This window comes from Acinonyx jubatus, chromosome A1, assembly GCF_027475565.1.
Source record: "Acinonyx jubatus isolate Ajub_Pintada_27869175 chromosome A1, VMU_Ajub_asm_v1.0, whole genome shotgun sequence".
NCBI classification, from domain to species: Eukaryota; Metazoa; Chordata; class Mammalia; order Carnivora; family Felidae; genus Acinonyx; species Acinonyx jubatus.
The window spans coordinates 143,563,688-143,589,787 of NC_069380.1; the positions used below are offsets into that span (position 1 = coordinate 143,563,688).

The window sequence follows — 26,100 nt, forward strand, 5'->3', positions numbered from 1 at the left end:
GGTAAAAAGAGTCTCTCATTTGCTAGTAATGTTTTTAGCTTGGGTCATTTCCCTCCAACATTTTATTAAGGAAACTTTTCTTTTCTTGTCTTGTCTTTTCTTTTTTAAAGATTTTACTTTTAAGTAATCTCTACACCCAACATGGGGAGATCAAGAGTCACATGCTGTACTGACCAAGCCAGCCAGGTGCCCAAGAAAACATACAGAAAAGTTGAAAGAATGACACAATGAATACCCGTACATTTACCATCCAGATTATATGATTTACATTTGCTATATTTACTTTAACACATACACATTTATTCCTCTATCACCCTATCACTTCACATTCATTTTTTGATACATTTCAAAAGAAGTTGCAGACATCGGTGCATCCGACCCCCCCAAACACTTCAGCATGCATATCATTAGAGTTCAATATTTGCTTATGGGTTTAAAAATGTTTTTGGTGTGGTACAATATGTGTAACATAAAAAAATTACATTCGAATCATTTGTAAATATGCGGTTCTGTGGCATTAAGTACATTCACACTGTTGTACAACCATCACCACTGTCCATCTCCAGAGCTTGCCATTTTCCTTCACTGAAACTCTGTATCTATTAAACAAGAACCCCCCACTCCCCTCTCAGCCCCTGGCAACCACCATTCTCCTTTCTGTCCCTGTGAATCTGACTACTCAAGGTACCCATATAAATGAGATCATACAATACTTATTCTTTTGTGACTGGCTAGTTTCATTTAGCATAATGTCTTCAAGGTTCATCCACGTTGTAGCGTATGTCAAAATTGCCTTCCTTTTTCAGGCCAAATAGTATTCCCTTGTATGTGCATAGTATATGTTGTTTATCCATTTCATCCACTGATGGACACTTGAGTTGCTTCCACCTTTTACCTATTGTGAATAATGCTCTTATGAACATGGGTGTACACATGTCTTTTCAAGTCCCTGCTTTCACTTCTTTTGGGTATATTCCCAGAAGTGGAATTGCTAGATCATATGGTAATTCTATATATAATTTTTTGAGGACTCTATGGTTTCTTTTTTATGTAAAATTTACACACAGTGAAATACACACATCTTAATCTACAGTTTGATGGGTTGTGGCAAATGCATACTCTAGTGGATATTTTTTTGTTTCTTTTTTAGGTCCTTAATATATGTAAGAATTTTTCAGTTAGAATGCTGACATTTTCTGTAACCAGAATCCTGATGGAAAGAGTGTGGTGTTATATGACACCAGGCATTCATTTTCAGGATCTACTGACCTTACTAATTCTCATATTTTGAAATCTGTAAAAGATCTCACAGTCCTGAAATTAGGAATTTGCAAAAACAATTATCTCCATCTTCCACTACCAACTATAAACACTTAAGCTTGTGTAAGCAATGACTATAGTTGTTTCAAAGAGGGATTTTTAAGCAGAAGAATGCATGTTGAGCTAAGTTGCATTCTTACCCTACCCATTACAGGGGATGAGATGATCTCCCCCTGTATCTATCATGCAGATTTTCCAGAGTCTGTAATGAGGCTCTTCCTAAAGATTCTAAGCAGGCAGTGAACAATATTTATCTTGTGTATCAAGAATTTATGTTATTGAAAATGAAAACAACAATGTATACAACAATCAGATTGGGAAGGTAGTAGTCTCATTGTGAAGGGTGTGGGAAAATAGACATTCTCAGATACTGTAGGTGGCATGATAGGAGGGTTTTACTTACTGCTTGTTAACATTTTTAATATACCTTTTTCCAACCTCAGGAGTTTCACTTCTAGGGATTTTTTTTACAGAGTTGCTTGTACAAGTGCACCAAGATATATATTTGTACACTGTTGTGCATTGCTACATGGCTTATAGTAGCAAAAAACTGGAAACAACCCAAATAACAGTCAGTAGGTAACTGGTAAAAATAATTCCTGATATACCCACGTTTAACTGGTATAATTTGCTTTAACAGCTTGGACACAAATAAGGTTACATCGTTTCTCTTTTTTTCAAATTTTATTAGGCCTGAACATCTATGTGCCCGATTAGTGCCAGAGGAAGTCCACTGCCTGTCTCCTTTCTTAAGGCCTCTTCCCTCCCCTTAATTATACAACCACCCTGAGGCTTTACTCTTTGCAAAGTGGCCAGTCCTGCTTCTAAATGCCTCATGGAGAGAGAACTAGGGAATTTGATTAGTTTATTACAAGCCTTATTTTCAGCGTCTGTTGCTTCTGTTTGCCATAATATGACTGTTGAAAGCTGCAAAAGTAATAAATAGGGTCTAGCATTGTAAAATAAAGATTAAAAAAAAAAGGTTTGATTGAGACTTGTTTTAAAAAAGTAAAAGTAAAGATTATCTTATCTTTAAATGTGATTTATCTTTGAAGACATACAGATAACAACTCTAATTGCAACAATGCTCTAATTTTTAGAATAAACAAAAAAATGAATCAAGTATTGATTTGGCTAGGGGGATAATTTTTCCAGCAAAATTGTATGATAGCAAATTTTGACACTCTTCACTTCATGCTGACTTTTAGAGCAGAATCATACAAAGGTCATTTTGAAAAAAGATGTGAAGTCTTCATCAGTTTTCCTGAGAGCTTCTCTTAATCCTTTGATATTCAAATAATTCTCCTTTTGAAGAATTTATCCTCTTATCATCCTTGTTGTTTTTCTCATCTTTAATTGTTAACTGGTCTAACACTGCCAGATACTCATTTGCTTATGGAACAGTTCTCCAAAATCACTTTCAATGACTTCATAAAATTCTGCATCTTTTGCAAGATTAGCAATCTTACGTGGCCACTGAAATGCATTTTATTTACATTGTATTGTTAGATGTTTATAATATCTACCATCAGTAAAATTGACTGGGTGGGGATAGATGCTGGTATTAAGTCAGGAGGACTATTTAAGTAGAGACTAATTTAGTAAGTGGTCAGTTTATTAATGGATATTTTCTGTTATGACCAATTTTTGCTTTCCTACACAACTTAGCAACTAGTGATTCAGATAATGATAATGAATAGCTGGATAACAAGAAATTACTATGCAGCACTAAAAAGGAATGAGTTGTGTCTTGACATGGAAAAATGTTTCACAATGCATGGTTAAATGAAAAGAGCAAGTTCCAAGGATACGAATAGCATAACAATATTTCCATGAAATAGTAATAGTAAAGGTTAGCGTATGCATCAAAAATATAAATAAATAAAACAACTTAGAAAAGTATACTGTATTAGCAGTCATTTCCAAGAGGTGTGGGGCAGGGAGGAAAGCTCATCTTGGTGGCCTTATTTTTAATGAGTAATTTATTACACTTTTAAATCTGATAAAAGCCAATTAAAAATATTTTTAACTAATACAGCTTAGAAATGTCCAGAGGTTAAAAAAGAAAAAACGAAAAAGAAAAGAAAGATGGGCTGCCACTACATTAATGTCCAAAGAGTGTAGTCTTAGAAAGAGCTTTTGCGGACCCATTTTGAAGGGGCATAATGGGATTCTTCAATATAAACCTGTTTTGTTATAAACACCCCAGAACTCATTCTCACAATAGTCAAGCCACAAATATTTACTGAGAATCTGTTATTTTCATGATACTGCGTTGCACTTAACCGCTCAGAGGAATACAAAGATCTATAAGACTACTGGAGCCTGTCCTCAAAAAGCTGACACCTTTTTGGTAAGAGGCTCCTGACTGAACGAAGTAGGCAACAGCACCTGATCACCAGGACCCAAGGTCTCAGCAAGATGGTACACCTGTGCCAAGGTGGAGACAGTGATTAGTTGAGTTTTCAGAGCCTTTGCTGCTGCCTAGAATTCTGGGCGCCCAAGCATTGGGTGAGTGTCAGAATTGAGCATAGATACTCATCTTCAGAGAAGAATGCAGTTTCTTCATTCTCCATGGGAAAAGAAATTCATAGATTTGTTAAAGACCAGTTAGAGCTCCATTCAGATCTTGTGAAGGCTTCAGGGGGCTTTTGATGGGGATACTGAAATGAGGTGGTAAACAGGGGGGGAGGGTATTTATTTTTTTACTCTTCTGCCCTATTTTATGAATGAGAAACCTGAGGCTGACTCAAGGTTACGCTGCTGCTAAGGACAGAATCAGGATTTGAGCCTAGCACTTGTGACTCTAGAGCCTGCTGTCTTAATTTTTATAATCCATTCCTTTCTCATTGCAGGTTATAGTCTAATTGTCACCTGCTACTTGTGGAAGGAAGAGATGTTTGGCATGGCACTGATCAATGTGTATATTTACTGGGAAGTTTACCCCAGGAGAAAAGAGAAAACCAGCTGTGTGGATGGAATTTGGAGAAAGGTAAGACCTCCTTGTAAACAACAACAAGATCCATGAAATCTCTATAGTCTTCCTGGATAAGAAGTTGGCAAGATTTCTGTAGACTTGGTCTTCCTTTTCACTCCTGGAAATAATCCATTTAGGGCAGAGTTGAAGCACATAAACAGAGTAATACTTTCTCTTCTGCCTCTCTTCTGCTTAAGCAGTAGACAATCAGCAGTTCTTTGGATTCTCAATTTAGTTGCAACAAAATTCACTTTGAAAAATATGCTGTTGAGACACTTCAATTACAGACTCACTTTGTATGGCATATTCAATATATAGGATAAAAGTGCTTTATATGTGCTATATAACATATAGCAATAATGTAGTGTGCTGTAGTATTTACCACTTTATTGTACCAACTTGTTCTTTACAGCTCTTCAAAATACAGGGAAAGTATGACCTTATTAGAGTGAGAGTTAAAAACTTAAAAAAACTGTATATTTAAAAAAAAAATCCTTTGTGGGGCGCCTGGGTGTCTCTGTCAGTTAAGTGTCTGACTCTTGATTTCAACTCAGGTCATGATCTCATGGTTTGTGAGATGGACCCCAGCATCAGGCACTCTGATGACAGGATGGGGACTGCTTTGGATTGTCTCCCTCACTCTCTCTCTGCCTCTCTCTCTCTCTCTCTCTCTCTCAAAAATAAGTAAGTAAGTAAGTAAATAAATAAATAAAATTTAAAAAAATTTTAAAAATCATTTGATCTTTTAGGAAAAGTTTATTATATGTATTACCTTGAAAAATAGTATCATAGAAGAATTGAATATAGAAAAAAAGGTTTTAGTTCACTACTGTGATCATTATAAAATAGAAGACAAATTATATAGGTCGCTTCCCTTGTTGCAGAGTGAAAACAAACTAGTATGTGAAATGCAAAAATACCCCCTTCTAATGGAAAATGTCTGGGAGTCACTGCCTTGAAAAATTTCTAAAAAGTACTCAACATCCTAAACAATAGGAAAATAACTTGTGTATAATGAGCTACACATTCTCTTCTTCTTTGCCCTCTTTATCTCTGAGAATGTGAGGAGTTGGCATTGAACATAGCAATGACTTATGGACAACCTCAAAGGTCTATGAAAAAAAAAACAATCTGCAGTTTTGCTGAGGCAAGCATCAGAATCCCAAACATTATTGTCTGAGAACAAATCACTTGATTAGTGAGTGGGCTCAGCCATCCACCTGGTATTCACAGCTTAAGCAAGATCTTACGGTTCTCTATAATCGCCACATCTGCAATAAATCCTGAGAAGAGATAATAACTTTGTTTCTTTGTAAAAATGGCCCTGAAAAGAAAGTCAACTGCCAGTGCACTGCTAAAAAATGATGGCATTTATTAATTTTCATTATCATATTTTTTATATTTAAAAATATATTTATATTTAGATTATATTTATATTGTAATTAGATGCATGACATTGGAGGCCTCTTGATATACTTATAAATTTGAAGTCTCCCTGCATATACAGGCATTTCTCTGCAGACTGGCACATGAATTCTGTAAATAGAGATGGGAAGACACCTTCTGGTTTCACCTGTTGGTTAGAAAAAAAAAAGAAAATATTATATTACTGTGATCTTTTGGGGGATAAGCTCCTTGAGAACCTAAATGTACTACATAACTACCAGGGTCTGAGATTGGTGTTTGTCAACAAATGCTCTCTTAGGTCCATGAAGTAGTTGCTTTCCTCTAAATTTTGCTTTTAAAAAACCCTCTGTAATTGACCTTGTTCACCATTCTGCAGCTGAGAAAGGGCTCATTGTTTTTAACTGAGAGTTCCACATAACAATCACAATAATCCTAGAATTTTATAAACCACAGAATTAAGATGGCTCTCCAAGCAGATATCACCAGGCTGTTGATAGGTGAAGAGCTTATATTTTATGCCATGTTATTAGGTATGTTAGGTTCTAACTGGAGATTGAAGCTGAATCACTTATTATTCTGCACATGCCCCTTACTGGTAGTCGGTGAAACTCAGATGAGAATACCCTGTCCAGGATTTGATTATGATGATACATGGCAAGATGTCAAGCATCTTCAGAGGTCTTAGATTTCTGGCCTAATGCCATTTGAGAGATGACCTCTGATTTTCATTTGGCCTTCATGAGGATGTTGCAAAACATCATTCTCATAACTGGTTCTAGCTGAAATTCTTTTTTTTTTTTTAAGTTTTTATTTAACTGTAATTCTTAATGGTTGTTGTGGAAAGGTGGTAGCATCATATAGTTGGACTTGTAGATTCTGAAGAATCTTTGTTGTCTCAGAAGAACTCAAGGAAATGTAATTTCCAAACCTGGAAAAGATTCGTATCTTTGAATCACTTGTTTAGTCTTATTGCCTTGAGTTAGATAAAGTGAGTTACTCTTTATGAAGCCTGAACAATGCCAGAAACACATCATTAAAATGTTAATTTAATTTGGCATGTTGAGGTAAGAATCCAGACAGTTTGGTTCACCTAAAAGTGAGTGGGATTAATGATACTGTTTTTGATCTAGAATAATTCTGGTCACATGAATGAGAGTTCCAAGGCAAGGAGATGGAGGTTAGTTATGAAGATGCGCTCACCGCCTTTGCAGTAGGTTCAGGACTAAAGTATAAAGTTTGCTTTCTTCAGAGTTGTTGATTGCATACTTTTGGATAACATTAAATTCACTTTTAAGAGGAAGGCAAAAGTTAAAATTTATTTGGCTAATAAGTTTAATTTTGTGATCATGGGTTTTTCTTTTGTTCTTCACTTACCTGCCAACTCCTTTGAACTAAAATGGAAGATCCCTTTTTCATATGCTACCACCTTGTTTGCAAATCACCAGCAGGCCCATAGTAGAAGTTAAAACTTTGCAGGCCCAGATATCACAAGAGTATTCTTTTTCTATTTGCCAAGATAAAATCCCAACTTATGGCTTAGGACCATACTGTAAAATGTAAATAGCATTTTAATGAGCCCTATAGAGGAAGACTGGGCTGGGCCAGTTGCCCACCACTGAAAGGCTGGATTTAAGGGTACCTTGGGTCATAATGAAACTAGTTTGGTGGTCTTAGCCTCCCTAGTAGACATTTTCCCACATTAGAAACCCAGCACAGGAGATCATGCAATTCCTTACAAAGGACAATTGTAGTTCTGCCCAAAACCAGAACTGGAGTGTGGATGGGATAACTAGAGGAGAAGCTAGATCAGTTAAGCTTTTAATTCTAAATTAAAATACTGCCTAAATTTAGGAGGAAAATGGAAAGGGGAAAATAACTGCATTGTGTATTTTTATTTCTGTCCACATTCTGTAATCTCAGACACTATCTAAGGACATCTCTTTTTTTCCATTTCCTTCACTATCCATGTTTTTGACTCTGAGAATATATTTTTCAAAAACATTGACTAAAACCATTGTGTTAAACTCTCAATCCTAATAACTCCAGCTCCTGGGGCTACAGGACTGAACATCTCAACTAGATTCCATATGAACTATACTGGTATTTTTCCAACCTCTCCCTGATTCCAAATTCATCTTCTCTAACTAGCTATATCTTACCTGTCCCTTAATCCAGGCACTGTCCCAGTTCCTACAGGGAACCCTCTGTAATGACAAGCGCACACCTTCATCTCACCTTTTTAGTACTTGTCTATATGGAATAGTTAATGCCTAATCATATGCATTTGATAATCAAGTTGACTGAAAATAGAAGTGAACATTTAAAAGGTAGATTAAAAAAAAAAACTCCAAAAATAAGATGCTACATTCCTGACTTTACTTCAACAAAGAGGATTCTTTACTCCTTTTACCTCTTTGGAAAAAGACTGGGGCTCTAAATCCCTTAATAATTCTACTTGATTTAAATCTGACTTTAATCCTGCATGATAAATTAAGATTCTGTATCTTTTCACCCTTGCTTTTTGGAGTAATTTGTCTAACCCAGCACCTGCATAAATAGATCAGATTCTCTAAGCAATCCAAAGGCATTCCATTTAGGCAAGGTAGAGCAAATGGTGCTATCTGCCACCCCACCAGAGGACATCCTGACCTGGATAGTGTGTGGGTCCTTGAGGAGTGGTTGTATTTAGAGACCCACTGACTGAAGGAAAGACATCTGACTCCTCTGATTGCATGTAGAGTTCCCTGGACAGCCACTACAGGTCTCCACTTTACAGTACTTCCAATCCCCACCCCCCCAGCCCCAACTTAAAAAAAAAAAAAAAATTGTCCCTGAGAGGCTGCCGGTAGCCATCCAGAAGGAGAAATCTGGCATTTTCCCAGCACAGTGCTGCCCTGTAGCAGGATAATGTGCCTTTCCTGGAGTTGGGCAGACTTTGCCCTAAGGTTACATTTCCACACAAAGAAGCCTTTTAAGGGTGCTGTTGCAGGCCTCTACACTGGAGGTTTACGTCTGTCAATCTCAGAAAAAAGGAGGCCGTAATAAAACTGCAGGAGCCAGCAGTGGGGAATTACAACTCCAGGATCAGCGGAGGTCTGCCTCACAGCCTTGCTCTATGCTGAGAGTTGGCCTCTCTGAGGACAGAGAACAATAAAGCAGAAGGAATTTAAGTCAATTGGCTGCTGGATTGCATTAGCAGGACTAGAGAAGGGGGCACTGGCTGAGGGTGTTGCACTGACTCTTGGCTGCTGCCATTGTGCCAACCCAGCTGGGGTATCCAGAGTCTGAGAAAATGAGAAAAGTTCACCCAAGTCAAACAAGCCACAGGAAGGATTGCAGACCCCCAAGTTGGCCCAAGTTGGAGGCTGTGTGTGTAGCAGCCAGTGCCACTCCATGTGTAATTCAGTTGATCTATAGTGAGAACTGATACAAATTAAGATCTCAGTGAATAACCATGATAGGCAGAAAAACAGGAAATGCATCAGAAAGTGGACCTGAATACTTTGTAAAGAGAGATGAGGGAAAACAAAGGTGGCGGCATTTGGGACTTAGGCAAAGAGAGGGGTGAGGAAGCCACCAAGTGGATCTGATTGGTTTGGAGGATGGAGGAGCAAGTGGGTAATGGAGCTTAGAATAGAGAGGGCATCACTGCCACCTGTCCGACAGCTCCACAGCCCTGATTTTGGCAGTGTGGCCCTGATGCCTGCATGGAAGGCTTGTTAGACTTAGCTTGAGAGCTTCCTAAAATATCCACGGGCCTGATGCAATATTACTTTGTGATGGCATTGCATTGCGATGTGGTGACAGGATAACCTGATGGTGAGGAAGGAGGGTCTTTTATGTCTTCATAGGATTGTGTCTGAGAGAGGCCAGGTGATCGGAGCATTCCCAAAGGAAGATGGGTCAGCTGGAACAGTGGTTAAGCTTTCTGATGTGGAAGAACAGAGTTCCCATCCACCTACTCCCACTGCAGAGCCTGGATACCTGGGGAGGGCTCAGTCAAGGGCTGAAGTCTCAGGAGGACAGCCCCAAGGGGCCCCTCAGCAGTCCACAGGGCATTCTAAAAAGCAGAGCAAGCAGGGAAAGGGCTGTGCTAACCAATCTTCATGAAGCAAGCAGCAGAAAGAAGGTAGCTTTCCCCAGAGTAAGTCCTCTGGGCAAAGGCACAGCATTTGGGTTGGAGAAGGGGAGAGGAGGCAGGCCAAAAGAAAGACACCAAGCTAGTAGCACCAGCCAGGTTTGGCCTAGGTCCCCAAATAAAAACAATTTGCCTAGCTCTAGGCAAGCCCTTGTTCTGCATAATGACTTGAATTCTGAAATGTGAATTAAACCCTGCAAAGGAATGCAACTCTTTCTCCCTCCCGCAGGCCATTCTACTATTCTTAGGGGGTGCGAGGTGCGTTTCAGGAAGGTTTAAAATTTTTACCCCTTTATCAAAACATGGCAAGTGTCAGCCCCATCTCCCGCCATCCCTGCCCCCACTGCTCAAAGTGTTCAAAACTACAAGCTGCAACATCTTTTCAGCAAGTAATCAGCACAAGTTGAAAGGCACATGCTGTCGCATTTCTGATCAGATTGTATGTTAAGCAGGAAAATATACCCCCTCAACAACTTCCCCCCACCCTTTTTTGGCTAAATGCATGTCTGTTTAAAGAGCCACCAGGCAGTGCCTCTCACTTTGTCTTGGCAGGGCACAACCATCAGACGAAGTGGGAGGAAGAAACATTAACTTCAACAGCTGTTTCTTGACCCCGGCTGTCAGTCTTCCCAAGAATAAATTTTGGAGAGTCCTATTTGAAACAAAGAGGGAGTTTTTGAGGAGAGAAAAGTTGGTTGGTTCCAGGGAGGCCGCCCAAAGAAGCAGGGAACAAGATGTTTGCAGTTACTACGCAGCCTGCAAGCCTCTGCCGGGTGCAGGGATGGAGCAAAGTAACTTGAAAGCTCCCCTCTCGGCGCCCTGTGCCTGCAGCTTCCCCCCCTAACGCGCGCCCAGATCCAGCGCCGGTGGTAAGAGCCGTAGCTCGACTACAGTAATTCCCCAGCTCGGGCGGCTTGAAACTGCTCGGGCTGAATAGCATTTGCTGTTCCGTCCTGCGGCCGCCTCCCGCCGCCGCTGCCGCGCTCCCTGCAAAGCAGCTCTCATTATCCCGGAAGTTGTGCTGACACAGTCTCGCTGCCACCAGAAGTTTGTCAACATCAAACTTCTCCTGTGTGGGGTACGTTCACCTTCCACGAGTATTTAATCGAGCCAACAGGCAAACAAACAAACCCAAATAAACCTGCCCGTGATGTCATGGTCTTTTTTTTTTTCCCCCTTCCTGGAAGGCTGGGGCTGTTAGAAATTTGCTGGTGGGTGCTAAGAGCGCTTGCGGATTTCTGGGGGAGATAAGGGGCGGCCCCCAGGGTGGGGAGTGGGGAAGGGGCTGCGGAGGGGCTTGCGGGACGGTTGGAGCTGAGCGCTGGGTAGGTGGGTGGAGGGCTGGGGCTGGAGAACTGGTCCTGCAGTGTCTCGACTGCCGTTGTTTTGGAGATTACACCGACTGGGGCCAAGGTTGTTGCATTGCGTCCCCAGACCCGGCAACAAAGGTTACCTGGAATCTCTGGACAAGTAAAGACGCCGGGGGAGGGGAGCTTTCTACACTCTCACTGCTCTTTCTACACTCCTGTAGGACATTTTTGTAGACACCTCTTGGGATCTTTCAGAATAAAGGGCATTAGGGTCATAAAATGTATTTTGAGGCTTCAACTGCTACATAAAAGAAATCCTTGAGATTTGAGGGCAGGGGTGTACTACCTTTTCTGTCTTTAATAGGTCTCTTCTGATATCTTGATTAAACCATTCGGTCTAAACTAACTCCTTTCCCTAAGCCAGGTCTCCAGGTTTAGTTCAAGTTGCTGCTACCCAGTTTGGGTGTTCATGGTTTCCAGTTGCTCCCCGCTGAGGTGCTCCTGGCGCGTGTGTCCCCAACCCCCAACCCCCCCACCCCCCCAGCCCAGCTTTGGGGAGGAGGGGAAGAAGGGGATGCTGATTAACCCTTTCCATTCCATACTTTTATCTGGACTGATCAATCCTTCACAGACTGCTGGAGAGGACAAGGCCTGACTTGCAGAGTTGTGACCCTACGCATTCACGAAGCAGTGCCACTTGAGGGCCACAGGTTTTCGAGGAGGAGCTGGAACCTCAGGCAGTGATAGTAACTTTGTATCTGGTTTGAAAGATCACATAAGGGGCATTCAGTGCCGAGAGATCAGAAAGAGAATTGCTGTATCCCGACCTAACCTAAAGTCTGCAATGGGTGGCTGAGAGGGTTCAGTATACCCAAAGTAGGCAACCCCAACCTTGCTCCCTTGAATTGGAAATCTGTCCATTTATGGGTGCAGGAAAATTCTTTTCTACTCTTCAAAAATAAGTCAAAGTGAATGCCTCTGAAGAGATTATTACCCATTATCCCACTAGGATATTGTGGGGGAGTGGGGAGGCAAGTTTGATCCATTTAGGAAGCTAAACACTTGATTTACTCTTCTTGTTCGTTGGCTGTTTTTAACCATGTTTTTAGAAAAATTATATCTACAGTCATGTATCTATGATAACAAGAAGGAAGGCAGTTTTTCTTTTTTTTCAAAATGTCCTTAACAGGGGGAAAAAAAAAAAAAAAAAATTGTACCCTTCCCAAGGGACCAGCTTACCTTAAACACAAAACAAAAACAGAAGGCCAAAAACAAAATCTAAAGAAAATGCAATTCAGGTGTTTCTCAGGGACTGGAAGATACTTTTGACAAACACAAATCAAACTGATTCAAATACACTTATGAAGCAGGCAGTTCTTAAAAATAAAATAAAATAAAATAAAATAAAATGTAATACAAACCCACACAAAGAAATGTGTTTTCTTGAAAGTTTATTCCCTACAGTGAATTTTCCTGTTGGCCATGCCTCAAAATTTCCCCTGCATTATTTAGACTTCTTTTCTTCGGGTGGCATTTTAATTTTAATTTATTCATTTTTTGTAATCCACAAAGTGCTCCTCAACATTGTTATACCTCTGTGTGGACATGAATCAACAAGGACACGTGGAGGATTCCATTTCCAACTCCACATGCATGAATTATTTGCCCTGGTTGTTAATCTGTCATAGTGTAAAAAACCTGATTTACAAAGGCTAGAGGACTTTTGCAGAACAAAGTAGTGTATGGTTTCTATGGTTGGACTTCTTTACAAATAAAACTATTTTCCATTTCTGTCCATAATTTCCTGGTTGCACAAAGATAATTTTCAGAGTTTTCAGATTCTAGTTCCCCAATGGGAGCCATAAGCATGAGGAAACAATTTCTTTTTACAGTGATGTGAGCGCTACGCTCATCTGGATTTAGTTACTTCATAAGGTAAATATCACTAAATGTGCACTGGGATCTTTGGGGATCTAAGGTGCTGGACGGGTGAAAATACTCTACTGTGAAATGCTAAAACACCCGATTTTGAATTGGTTTGCAGAGCTAATTGGGTCAACTATGGTATTCTTTAAAGAGGGAATTAATTTGAATAATTTTAAAAAGTATTTCCAGTTTACTTTTGGTTACATTTAGGTTATTTTGGTCACTATGATTTTTAGAATTTACCCCAGGAATTCATTTAAAACATATCCTTCTGAAAAATATATACCCTTCAATATATAATATCTGCCAATGAAAACATAGGTTTCAAATTTCATGCTAATTACATTTTTAAATAATGATGTTCTTGAAATTATTTTTATTTAAAGGCAAACTATCTGCATAGATAATGGCCAAAGCTAACCAAACTGCTTTAAAAATTAATGAATATTAATGAAGTTCATGAATAGCACAATACTGCCCCTGCCTGCCTTAGGAAAAACAAATGTATTGACTCCATTTTCCTAAAATAACAGCCCTTAGTTTCTGATGGTTAAAATAGTTTTGTTGCTAAAAAGCTTGTACATAATGCAATTTTTGCAATTAATAAGACTTGGCCTTGTTTACTAGACTTAGATCTCTTCCCCAAAACTAAACATATTTTATCTTTTTACATGTCTGAATGCTATTTCTTTTTATTAATTTGCCATCTCATGATATTTTGTTATCATTTTTCTAAGTTCCCCTCCTCTGTCATTTTAGTAGTTCACATGAATGACTCAGGATTTTCAGGCCTTCATATATATTTGGTATATAGAAAATGGCATCATTAGTCAGCACTTCCATTCATCTAAATTTGTCCAAGCATATTGAAAGCTGCTCACAGCATTTTGCAATGAAAGTGACAAATGGGTGTCAGTCCAGTGGCCCTACCCATTTCAACCTTATTTTGTATGATGTGTAAATGTTTGCGTACATTTCTTCCATAAGATAGGCTATTTTTTGATCTGGACATGTGCCTACTAAGGCAAGTGCCCAGGCAGATTACTGATTGGCATTAAACTAAAATTACAAAATTTAACAAATGAATGACAAAAAGAAAAGAAATAGTATATAAAAATTAAATAATGATGGCATCCATTCAATAAGATAAATAATTTTTGATGCTCTAAATTTCTAAGATTCAACAGTTTTACTTCAAATGAATTTGTAATGCAAAAGGTAGAATCATTTCAAGCAAGCCAGCAAATTTGGGTCAAAATGAAAGCAGTTCTGAGAGAGAGAGGTGTTCCTGCTTCCCCATAGGGCTGGTTGGAATTTTCTACTAAAAAAAAAAAAATATATATATATATATATATATGTATATATATATATATGCATATATATGTGTGTATATATACATATATATACATATATATGTACACACACATACATATATATACACATACATATATATACACACACATACATATATATACACATACATATATATACACACACATATATATATATGAACACATATACATGTATAAATATACATATATGCATGTTTAAATGCACACACACACACTATACTCTAGTGTCCTACTTCTCTTTTCCTTCGTTGTTTTTAATAGTCAGTCCAATCTCTAGTGTTATATGGTAAGTGAATGTGCTTATAAGAACTTAATGCCAGTTTTAATCTAAGATTACTTTGACTACAGTTGAAATCTTGTGCTGTTTTATAACCTGTAACATGTTTTTACATGTTTAGGAGTGTTGTTGTTACTGCTGTAAAAATTCTGTGTTGATATTATGAGGTTATGTGTTTAGCCAAAAAGTTATGTTAAATTAGACAGTAAAGACTCTAAAATTCTAATGGTTTAGTAAACCCCTGATAATAACTGTAGTTTTATGGATAAAAATATTTTTAATATTTTAATACTGCATGGAAGTATAATTTTTTTCTAAAGTTATTATGGAATTTCTTTGTCCATAAGGAATATTAAAGAAAAATTTATCATTTGAAGTTATTTTACCTGGAAATGCTTTGGAGTGAAGCTAATCTTTACACCTAAGACTACAGATTGCAATTTCACTTACCATTATCCATGGCAGGATGTTTAGTTTTACTCCTGTGAGCCAAAGAATTTTTAGTGACTTTTTAAAAGTGGAATGTAGAAAGTAGGTCCAGCTATTGTGAATGTGGGAATTTGATAAATAGTGCTTGAAATGACCATTTACTCTATGACTTGTTATATAATGGGTAGATGTGAAAAAGAAGTGATCAACTAAACTGTGAGCTTAAAGTTTAGAATATCTTTCGATTGTGGGTATAGTCAGGGTCATCATGACAATCACATTTAGCACTCAATATGACTTTTGGTCCACCGGTGCTTTTTTTTCCAAATTTTCTGTATAAAAAGGTACAAATGAGATTTTTCCAACTGCCTTTTCTGCAAACTCAACTTGCTTTCTGAAAATCAAGATAGTCATCTTTTTCTGTTTACACGTGGAAACAAAGAATCTTGAATTAGAAAAAAAAAATTGGCTCTCTTTCTTACGATTCTGGAAACCAAGGGTTATTTTTTTTTTATATATAGATTTATATCAAAGGGCTGCCTTTTGTAGGAGGAAAGAAGAAGCCTTGGTTTTGTTAATAAACAAGACTAACTCAGCTAAACTACTATTGGGAATTAGATATGGAAAGGTTCAAGCTGTTCTGACTTAAATTTTCAGATATGTAACATATGTGATGACCACCCACCTAGTGGTTAAATAATATGTTTACTTTCCTACAATTTCCTGAACCCATTTGACTTTGGAGATTTAAATATGGCATAAATCTCTGTGCTCAGGAACCTGGTGTGGAAACTCTGAAGGCACAAGAGCCTCCAGCCTTGACTCCAGTTCATGTCAGTCTTTGTTCCAAGTCCATGTTTTGTTCTCCATCCCACACACTTGACTCTTCTCTCCCTCTAGGCCATCCCCTTCCAGTGTGCACCCACTGGGCCTGTCTGGGGCACCCAGAAGGCAGCTGATGAATGGCTGTATAACATCCTAGGGGTATAGCTTGACAGGTTTAACCTCACATACAAGCTCTTTAAGGCTAAAATTAGCCAGGGTCCGCTCCCCCTCCCTTCTTCTAAAAGGCTATGTTTAGCCCAAGGATCTGAAGGATGGAGAAGTTCTACAAGAGGCCTGTAAGCTGAGGCTGTGTTCAGGTTCTGGTTCCTGAAGAATCCACAGTCCAGGGCCCAAAGGCCCTTTAAAATGTTTTGTGATCCCTGGGGTCTGTAGAGGAATCCCCAAATGCCTTTAAAAATCCAGCACGCTCCCTTCTCATTTAGCCAGTGCTTGCAACCACACTGGGCCCATTCCCTTAACAAGGGCATGAAGTAGCTTTTGGGTAGGCTTGGAAAAATGACAAGAATGGATGTTTCTCATCCCACTATTCCAAGGAGAAGATTGGAGGACAGGCGACTGAAGGGACAGATAACCGGTGCAGACACTTGACAACTCCTGGGCAGAGGGCCAAGAGCTGGGCCAAGCACTGGGCGAGGCTCCAGAGGCCGGGCCCATGCCCAGGGCACTCAGTGGTTTAAAGCTGGCACAAAAAGAACACTCCTGCCGGCAGGAAACTGAGTTGAACAGATTGGGAAAGAGCAAAAACAGGCTGCCCAGGAGGCTGTCTCCCAGGCCTACAGTTTCTAGTTGTCAGTGGCAACCCAGGATAGAGCAGATTCTGGCTTTCCTCCTGCCTGGGGGGCTGGTGGAGGTGGGACTGAGTCCAGGGAGTATGCAGTGCACAAGGACCCAGCTCAGGAAGGCACAGAGGCGAGGTCTGGCATATCCCCGCTGGAGAGAAACCCTTCATCAACTTATAATTCCCAGGCCAGCTTTGTCTTGGCTGTGAGAGTGAGTCCTAACACTTTATAATTTCTGTAAAATATTAGAACTTCCTTACCCTGGGATTTATTTCAAGAAGTTTCTTTGAAAGGGTAAGGTGAAGAGCAAAATTTTCTTAGCCTCTTATTTCATTCCTTCTATTTAGTGCTTACCGTGTTTATAAGAAAAATAAACATTGAGGACTGTGATCAATTCCCATCCTGTTACGATAGTAGACTCGTATTTTTGATGTGTTAAACCACGACAGCTATTTCTTAAGGGCTAAAAGTTGGTAAATTAGTGCCACTTCCATACTCTTAGAGGAAGGCAAAATAGTTCTGAGCTTTATTAAAGAATTCTGGACGCTGGGGAGTCCAGGCATTGTGTTGGGGCCAAAAGAACAAGAAAGAGAATGAAGCCTTGGATTTGCAGAAATCCAAATGGGCTTCAGGTTAATAACAGGGGATTTCAGCTAGTGGCTTATATAATTAACAGAAAGAAAAACACAAAAATACAAAAGCATATTTTTTTTCTCTACTTAAGTAAGACATGACAGTGAAACGCACTAGTCACTTCAGACCTCCTGAACCAGCATCTTTAGGTGGGGAGGGGAGAATGTGTTTGGGAATCTGAAGCTTCAGCAAGTTTCACTAGTGATTTTTATACATGCTGAATTTTGAGAGCTACAGTCATATAGCTCAAGAATAATGTCATCCTTCCATTATCCTCAGTCATGAAGGTAAATGAAGACGTTAACTTTTCTAAGTGCTTAGGTAAGTATCCCCATTTTACAGATGAGGAAACTTGGCCATAGAGAGGTCAGGCAACTCTCCCAAGGTCAAGATGAGTGGCAGGGCCAGGTTTAAAACACAAACTTGTGGCATTAGAGTCCCTCCTCCTAATCATTCTGCTCTGAGCAAGCTATATAATCTTTATAAATTTTAGTTTTCTTGTGTCTATCATGGGGACAAAACCTACCTCAAGAAGGTATGTGTGTTACATATTAACATAAATAAAGCTCCTGACACATTAATAGTCACTCAATAAATTATCGCTTTTACTATTACCAAGTAATGGAGTAAATCTAATAATGGATAATCCACACAGAGATAACCAGTAATTGACTGGACTTTCTGAATCAGCTTCAGGATTACATTTAATTTCACCTGCATACCTACTGCATCCTTATTTTGTACAAGAAAGTTATTTCCTAGTCTGTCCAGTGCTCTGATTTGGGACTACAGTAAATGGGAGGTGAACAAACCACAGAGAGGCTAGAAATCTATTGCTGGCTTTTCTAATGCCAATCTGGATAGAATCTAAAAATATTTTCTAAACACCCAGGATAACTGGCTGAATTTTTCTTGACTAATGTATACAACATCTAAGGAAAATTTCTTAAAGCAGCTATGATGCCACATGGCATTTCCAGAGCTTTGAAGTCCATTTTAAGAAATTGATTTGGTTACATCATTGCTTTATTAAGGCCATAAAGTCTGTCTACCTTGCCTGGTTCATCTCCCTAGACAGACTTTCCAACACATCCAGTACGCCTTCCCACATGTTCTTTGTGATGGAATATACGTCTCTCTCTTCCTGGGATGCCCCAATTCATTTTTCAAGGCCACATCTCAAATGTTGCTGTCTGCATGAAGTCCCTCCATCCCATTTCCCCAGAGATAATCATTCTCCTGGGTGCTTACACAACACAGAGTTAAACCTCCATTATAGCACCATCGTAAGATATTATATTGAAATGATTTGTCTTGTGACCACTTCCAGGCCAAGGACCACGATTTATGCATCTTTGTGTATGTCAGAAACTGGCACATTTGGTGGCACATTTTAGGTGCTGTATAAATGCTTGTTAAATGAATGGCAAGTTGTAAGTGGAGCAGGTTGGGGTTTTTTTGGTGTGTTTTGTTTTGTGTTTTGTTTTTTGTTTTGTTAAAGGGAATTTGCTTGTACAAAGTCATCTGACTGGTTTTCAGTGTGCTAACCTAGGAGTTCTTGGTTATTCACTGTGATGGAAGAAATAAACTCAAAGAAATGAACCTTCCTTCACGAATGTACATACTGTCTCTTCTCATCTGTAGTGGTGGAAGTCAGGCTTAAGAGCCTGACTTTGGAGAGGCTGAAGAGAAAAAACACCAGCAGAAACAATGGCGGCAATTGCATTGCTAGGAGTAGGAACCCAGAGTAGATGGCCTTGAATTACCATCCTAGCTGACTTTGAAGTGAAAGATGGCCTTGGAACACTTTAAGACTAATAATGTCTATCCAGTTTTCAGTTGTCCTCTATTCTAAGCTATATCATGTTACCCCCTCCTTTACTTCAAAACTTTGTATAAAAATTCTACTCTTCAGAGGAGTCTTGGGCTAGTGGTGAATGGAAAATTAAGGGAAAGAGTATAGTGAAGTAAGACATTTTCTTCATTTTTAGATGGTGTCCTATAATTCCATGTGGTCACCAGTGGCAGAATGAATGGAGATACCACTTTTCCTTTCCAGCATTATCTAACACAACATATCCTCTGTTTCTCTCTGCTCCAATCATACAGGGCTTATTCTTCATCTCCTCCTTATTACAGAAATTACGCTGTTTTCTTTGTGTAAAGGAGCTCTTCCATTCCCTTTCATCAAATTCTTTCTCATCTTCAACTCGAGTTTCATTTACATTGGGAAACTTTCCCCAACCTCCCTGACTAGGTCAATCTCCTAGGCTATCGATAGCCTCCCCTTAAGAGCACATATCATAGTTATAATTTTACATTTATATGTAAGATTATCTCAGTAATGTCTGCCTCCCCTGCCGTCAGAAACTTTATGAGAGCTGTTTTGCAGCATTATATTCCTAGTGCCAGATGCAAAGTGGGTTTCAACAAATAATTGTTCAATAAAATCAGGCAGAGAGCAAGTTTTGGTGTGGACTGAATCAGAAGCAGATATGAGAATAAACTATTTTTCTTCAAAGGCATTAGAGGTAGGTGATCCTTGAAATGGAAGGCAGCAGATAACTTGGGTTCCATATCCATTCATTGAGTCCCTCCTGTGTGCCAGACACTGTGCTAAGTCTTAAGAATACATGATGAATAAGACACTGACTGTTGCTCTTATGAGTTCTTTAAAGCTTCTCTTAACTATGTATAAGCTGATGACAATGATGATAATGTAAAAGGGATAGTAAATGTTCAGAGTAGATTTAGCATCTATGGCAAATCAGATACAATAAAATGTAGGTATATTTATCAGTTCACTTGACTTTCACACAACTTATGAGGTAAGAATTTTATCACCTCTGGTTTTCTGGTTTATGGTTGAAAAATGGGAGTTTCAGAAAATTTAAATTTCTTTTCTTTTTCTTCTCTCTCTTTGTTTGTTTTTTTTTTTTTTTTTTTTTTTTGAGTCCTCTGTTTCTTTCTTGAATCTGGCTAAAGGTTTATCCATTTTGTTGATCTTTTCAAAGAACCAGCTCCTGGTTTCATTGATCTTTTCTAGTGTGAGTGTATGTGTGTGTGTGTGTGTGTGTGTGTGTGTGTGTGTGTGTGTGTGTGTGTGTGTTTGGTCTCTATTTCACATTTATTTTGACTCTAATCTTTATTATTTCCTTCTTTCTACTAGCTTTGGGATTTTTTCCCCTTCTTTTTCTAGCTCCTTTAGGTGTAAGGTTAGGTTGTTATATTTGAGATTTGTTTTGTTTCTTGAGGTAGGCCTGTATTGCTATAAACTTGCCTCTTAGAACTGCTTTTGCTGCAACCTAAAGATTTTGGACCATTGTATTTTTGTTTTCATTTGTCCTTATATATTTTTTTGGTTTCCTCCTTGATTTCTTGGTTTACTCACTCATTTTTTAGTAGCATATTGTTTACCGTTTATGTATTTGTGTTCTTTGCAGAATTTTTCTTGTAGTTGATTTTCAGTTTCATACTATTGTCAGAAAAGATACCTGATATGATTTCAGTCTTCTTGAATGTTTTGAGACTTTTTGTGGCCTACATGTGAACTTTACTGGAGAATATTCCATCTGCACTTGAAAAGAATGTGGATTCCTCTGTTTAGGGATGGAATTTCTGTATATATCAGTTAGATCTTTCTGGTCTGTTGTATCATTCAAAGCCACTGTTTCCTTATTGATTTTCTGTCTGGATGATCTATCCATTAATGTAAGTCCCCTACTCTTATTATATTACTGTAAATTTCTCCCTTTATGTCTGTTAATAATTGCTTTATGCAGTTATATGCTCCTGTGTTATGTGCATAGATATTTACAATTGTTATATCCTCTTGTTGGATTGTTCCTTTATCATTATGTGGTGCTCTTTTTTATCTTTTGCAACAGTCTTATTTAAAGTCTATTTTGTCTGATATAAGTATTGCTACCTTGGCTTTTTTTCCACTTCTATTTGCATGGTGTATGTTTTCCCATCTCTTCACTTTCAGTCTACATGTACCGTTGGGTCTGAAGTGAGTCTGTTGTTGGCAGCATACAGATGGATCTTGTTTTTTTTATCTATTCATTCATCCTATGCCTTAATTGGAGCATTTGGTCCTTTTACATTTAAAGTAATTATTGATAGATATGTATTTATTGCCACTTTATTTCTTGTTTTCAGTTGTTTTTGTAGTTCTTCTTTGTTCCTTTCTTCTTCTGTTTCTCTCTTTTTATTTGGTGGCTTTCTTTAGTATTATGTTTGTATTCCTTTCTCTTTACTTTTTGTGTAGAAAAGTTAAATTTCTTGTTCAAGCTTACTCATGTAAAGCCAGGACTCAATCAGACATAGGTATAGATGATTTTTAAGACTCTCCTTTTGTAGATTACAGATATAAATGAAAGGCAGAAATGAATCTGAAATCCCCCTAAAATCTCAAACTCTAATGTTCTGCTCTCTGACCACAATTTCTTGTTCTTCCAAGTCTGTCTTTCTCTCACTCCCAATCCCAATCAGCCTCACAGAGACTGTCAACTTCTTACTCTCTTTATCCACTGGCCTCCTTCCAGCCTCACTTCTGTCCTTAGCTTTCACAAAGGATTGATTCCCTCAGAGCCTTCTACTTTCACTGCATCCATCAGTGAAATCTCAGTGTTATGATCAGCCTCCTCTACTCACATACAACCTGATTCCTACATCACTCTCAGAGAGTTGTTATAAAGATTTAATAAGTCAGTACATGCACTTTCTGAGAAATGCCTCACACATACATAGTATTATTGTTTTTGTTTATCCCTGAGAGCTAAGCACTATTGGAGAAAATCTTGTCTGTACTGACTTAATCAACTTCAGGTGGATCCTCAATGTTTCCTGCCTGTCAGTCTTATTACTTGGCAAAGTTAAGCTCACATCTATGTTTTTAGGACTATTCCAAATCTCTATTCTTTAGAAGTGTTTTACTCAACTCCTAATACCCTTGCCATTGGCAAATGACCTTGATAGTGGACATCTTTTGTTGCTTGCTCACTGTCCAAGCCCCTTTTACTCTGCTAATTACCACTCCCCATTCCCCCCCCCCCCGCCCCATTCACCATTCTCATGTCTGGTTTATGTGGATGGCCATATCCTCTTAGCCATGGTGATTGTTTCAATGGTAGGCATTTTACCCAATATAAGCCAATCAAAACCTTTCCTAAGACCTCAGAAGCATGAATGTAAAAGAGACATTTTCTTTTCTTGATGTTATTGCTGCTAAGTAGTGCTAAGTAGACATAGCCTGCCTGGAAATGAAATATAATCAACAGAGGACAAGGGAGCCAAGAAAAAGACAGATCTTGATTCTACTACTTGAGTATCTAGTTCTAACTACAGGTGATGATCATATACTCCTTTTAAGTTATGTGAACTAATGTATGTCCTTCTTTTCTTAAATTCTTTGAGATTGGTTTGTATCACTTGCAGTTGAAAAGGTCCTGACTACGATACTTCCTAATCACTGATAAAATGAAGGACAGTGAACTTCTTTCCTTGATATTTTCTTCATCAGTACATTTCTCAATATTATGTCATTTCTTCTTGGCCCAGAAAATGAATGCCACCCCCTGGTTCAAGGCTCACTCCCTACCCTTTTGCCCCCCTCCTGTATCCCCAACTGCTCTCTTCCTTCTGTTCTTTACTCTTAGCCTAAAATGCACTAATTTCCAACCCTTCTCTAACATGTTCCATCTTTATCTTTCCTTTTTCACCAAAACTTTTCAAAGGGTTAGTTTACATCACTTTCTCTACTTCCACTTCCATTCCCTTCTCTGCATACTGTTTTCATATTCCAGTCACTTTAGGTCACCAGTGGTTTCATATTGGCAAGTCCATTAACATCTTTGGACCTCTCTTTTACATTTGACAATGTCTCTCACTTTACTTCTCAAAGCCATCTCTCTGGCCTAGGTTCTGAGATGAGACACTGCTCTCTCCTAGTTCCCCTAAAACCTTCCTAGCCACTCCTTTTCTATTCTCTTATAACTTATTCTTCTGTCCACTGCTTTTTTCATGCTATATACTCTCTTGGGTAATCTAACTGCTTCATGATTTTCATTTTTACCATATACTGATGACACTGAAATGAATTTCAAATATTTGCTATATATTTACATCTTGATGTTCTAAGGGCATCTCAAATTCAACTTAACAAAAACAGAACCTATTATCTTACTCCTAAGTCTGCTCTCCCTGCTATATTCTCTATCTCAGTTCATAGTGCCATGATTTTCCAGAGATGCAAGCCTAAAGTCTTGAGTACCATTTTTGTCTTCTGACCTTCACCTCCCAACACTTTGTTGGTCTTCCAAAATATTTACCGAATTGATTTGCTCCTTGTAATAGACACTGATGGCCACCTGTTCAACAAATGTTCTCCCTGTCTTCTTCCTTAGTAACAGAATTCCAATTTTGTTCAGGTATCCACATGATTCTATAAAGATATATGCTTGAAGGAAAGCTGGCATCCATCTTTGTTCCAGTTCCAAAGGATGAGTCTTGATTTGTCTGTTCTACACTAACCATTATAATTCTTGTCAAAGAATAACTCAAAAATGTTTGAGTACTAGATGATGCTTTCTATAGTTATTTGTACAGTTTGGGGGAGAAATACTTGTTACATGCTAAATGTAGACCTATTTGGGTATGGTGGGATTTTTTTTAAAGGGAAGAAAAGGCCATATTCATTGCCTCTGATTAGTTGTGACTGAGGAATGTTGGTGATCTGCAATTCTAGAAGTTGGATTTTCTTATCTACATCATTTCTGAAATGCATGGTTACTAAATTTGAACTCCTATAACTGGAGAGAGACTCTCTTAAGGAAATATACACAACTAGATCTGTCATTTATTTAGCATGTTATCAAGTATTATAAAATGCTTCATCATAGCCTTGTTAATAGATGCTTGCCCAGGGCAAGTAATAATTTACTGGACAAGGTATAAAGGTTCTAATTTTATTCATTTCCTACTATATATTTTGTATAAAGGAAAACAGCTTACAGAGCCTTCAATTCCCCCCCCCCAACTTTTTTATTTTGAAAATTTTCAAGTACAGTGAAAACTCACCATACCCTTCACCTAAGATCACCAATCATTAACATTCTGCCACATATGCTCTCTATCTTTCCCCAACATGAACACACGCGCACACACAGAGTCTTTCCCTCTATCTTTCCCCATCATGAACACACGCACATACACAGACACACACACTTTTTTATAGCTGAGCAGTTTGAAAATAAGTTGCAGACATCATCCCTTCATCCCTTCATCCTTCCACATGTATCTCCTAAGAATAGAGACATTCTCCTACACAGCCACAATATCATTGTCATACTCAAGGAATTTAGCATTGATACAATAAAAGTATCTAATATAAAGTCTATATTCAAATTTCCCTAATTGTCCTAAGTCTAATTTAGCTTTTTTTTTTTCTCACTGGGATCTTATCAAAAATCGTGCATTGTACTTAGTTATGTCTCTCTAGTCTTCCTTTCTCTAAAACAGTCCCTTTGCTTTTTAAAAACTTTCATGACATTGGTATTTCTGAAGAATCCAGACCCATCATTTTGTAAAATGTCCCACAGTATATATCTGATAGTTGCCTTATGGTTGGATTCAGGTTAAACATTTTTGGCAAAAATACTACATGAGATATTTTCCTAGTACAGAACATGAAAAACTTGTTCCATTAATGGTGATGCTAAATTTGATCAATTCTCTCCCTCTCCCTCTCTCTTTCTGTCTCTGTCTACCTCCCTTTTAGTGCACTTCTCAAGTGAATCATTTATTATGGGAACTTCAGAGAGATGAGACCAATATCTCCATTCATTGAGCATTTAGTAAAGTGAAGTGGACAATAGGGTATTTATTTTTAAAAATACTTTTAAAATAAAATGGTCAGGTTTCAATTATCTGGATATTTTCATTAAAACATTTTATAACATCTTGGGAAGCAAAATTATCTGCATAGTTGTCTCAAATCTTCAATTCTCTTTGTTCAAAGAGATCTGGCCAGCTAATGGCATCTATTATCTTCAATTCACAAATCAGCACAAAATTTAAATGGCTTAAAAGCAACATGATATAGTGGAAAAAAAGAGATTAATCCAGAGTCTAGAGTCATCAAACCTGTCTAATGACCTTAAGCAAATCATGTGTTCTTCCTGGACCTCAGTATTCTCTTCTGTGTAATGGAGAAACAGGACTTTAGGATCTCTCAGCTTCTATCAGTTTAAAGGTTTATTTATATCTCTAGTTAACTGCCATATATGCTGAATAATTTGACTCATAAATGCTTATCTTTGTGCAAGATCAGGTTAACTTATTAATTAATTAATTAATTAATTTACTTTGCTGGTGGAAATAATGGAATATTAGGGCTAAGAAAGAGATATGAGAATTATCCTTTCAACCTCCCACATGATGTGAAAAACACATCCTATTGGTGGCCATCTGGACATGCTTGAACACTTTGGGTGATGTGGTAGTAACTATTGAGGCAATGTTTCCATGTATGGACTCTGAGGTTATGCCTCAACCATTTTAGATCCTTCCTGATGATCTATGACACCCCCAGACTCACTATCTTAGTCTGTTGAGGGTGCTACATCAAAATACCATAGGCTGGGTGGCTTATAAACAATAGACATTTATTCCTCACACTTTGGGAGGCTGGGAAGTCCCACATCA

General features: G+C 38.3%; 1 protein-coding gene across 3 annotated transcripts in view; it reads left to right on the forward strand.

Annotated features, from left to right (window-relative positions):
- ATG10 (autophagy related 10) overlaps positions 1-26,100 on the forward strand; it is a 427,978-nt gene that overhangs the window by 79,552 nt on the left and 322,326 nt on the right. For all 3 annotated transcript variants that reach the window (XM_053224540.1, XM_053224550.1, XM_053224556.1), the window contains exon 3: positions 4,176-4,312. The gene's annotated coding sequence lies outside the window, so the exon portion shown is untranslated. The remainder of the gene's footprint in view (positions 1-4,175; positions 4,313-26,100) is intronic.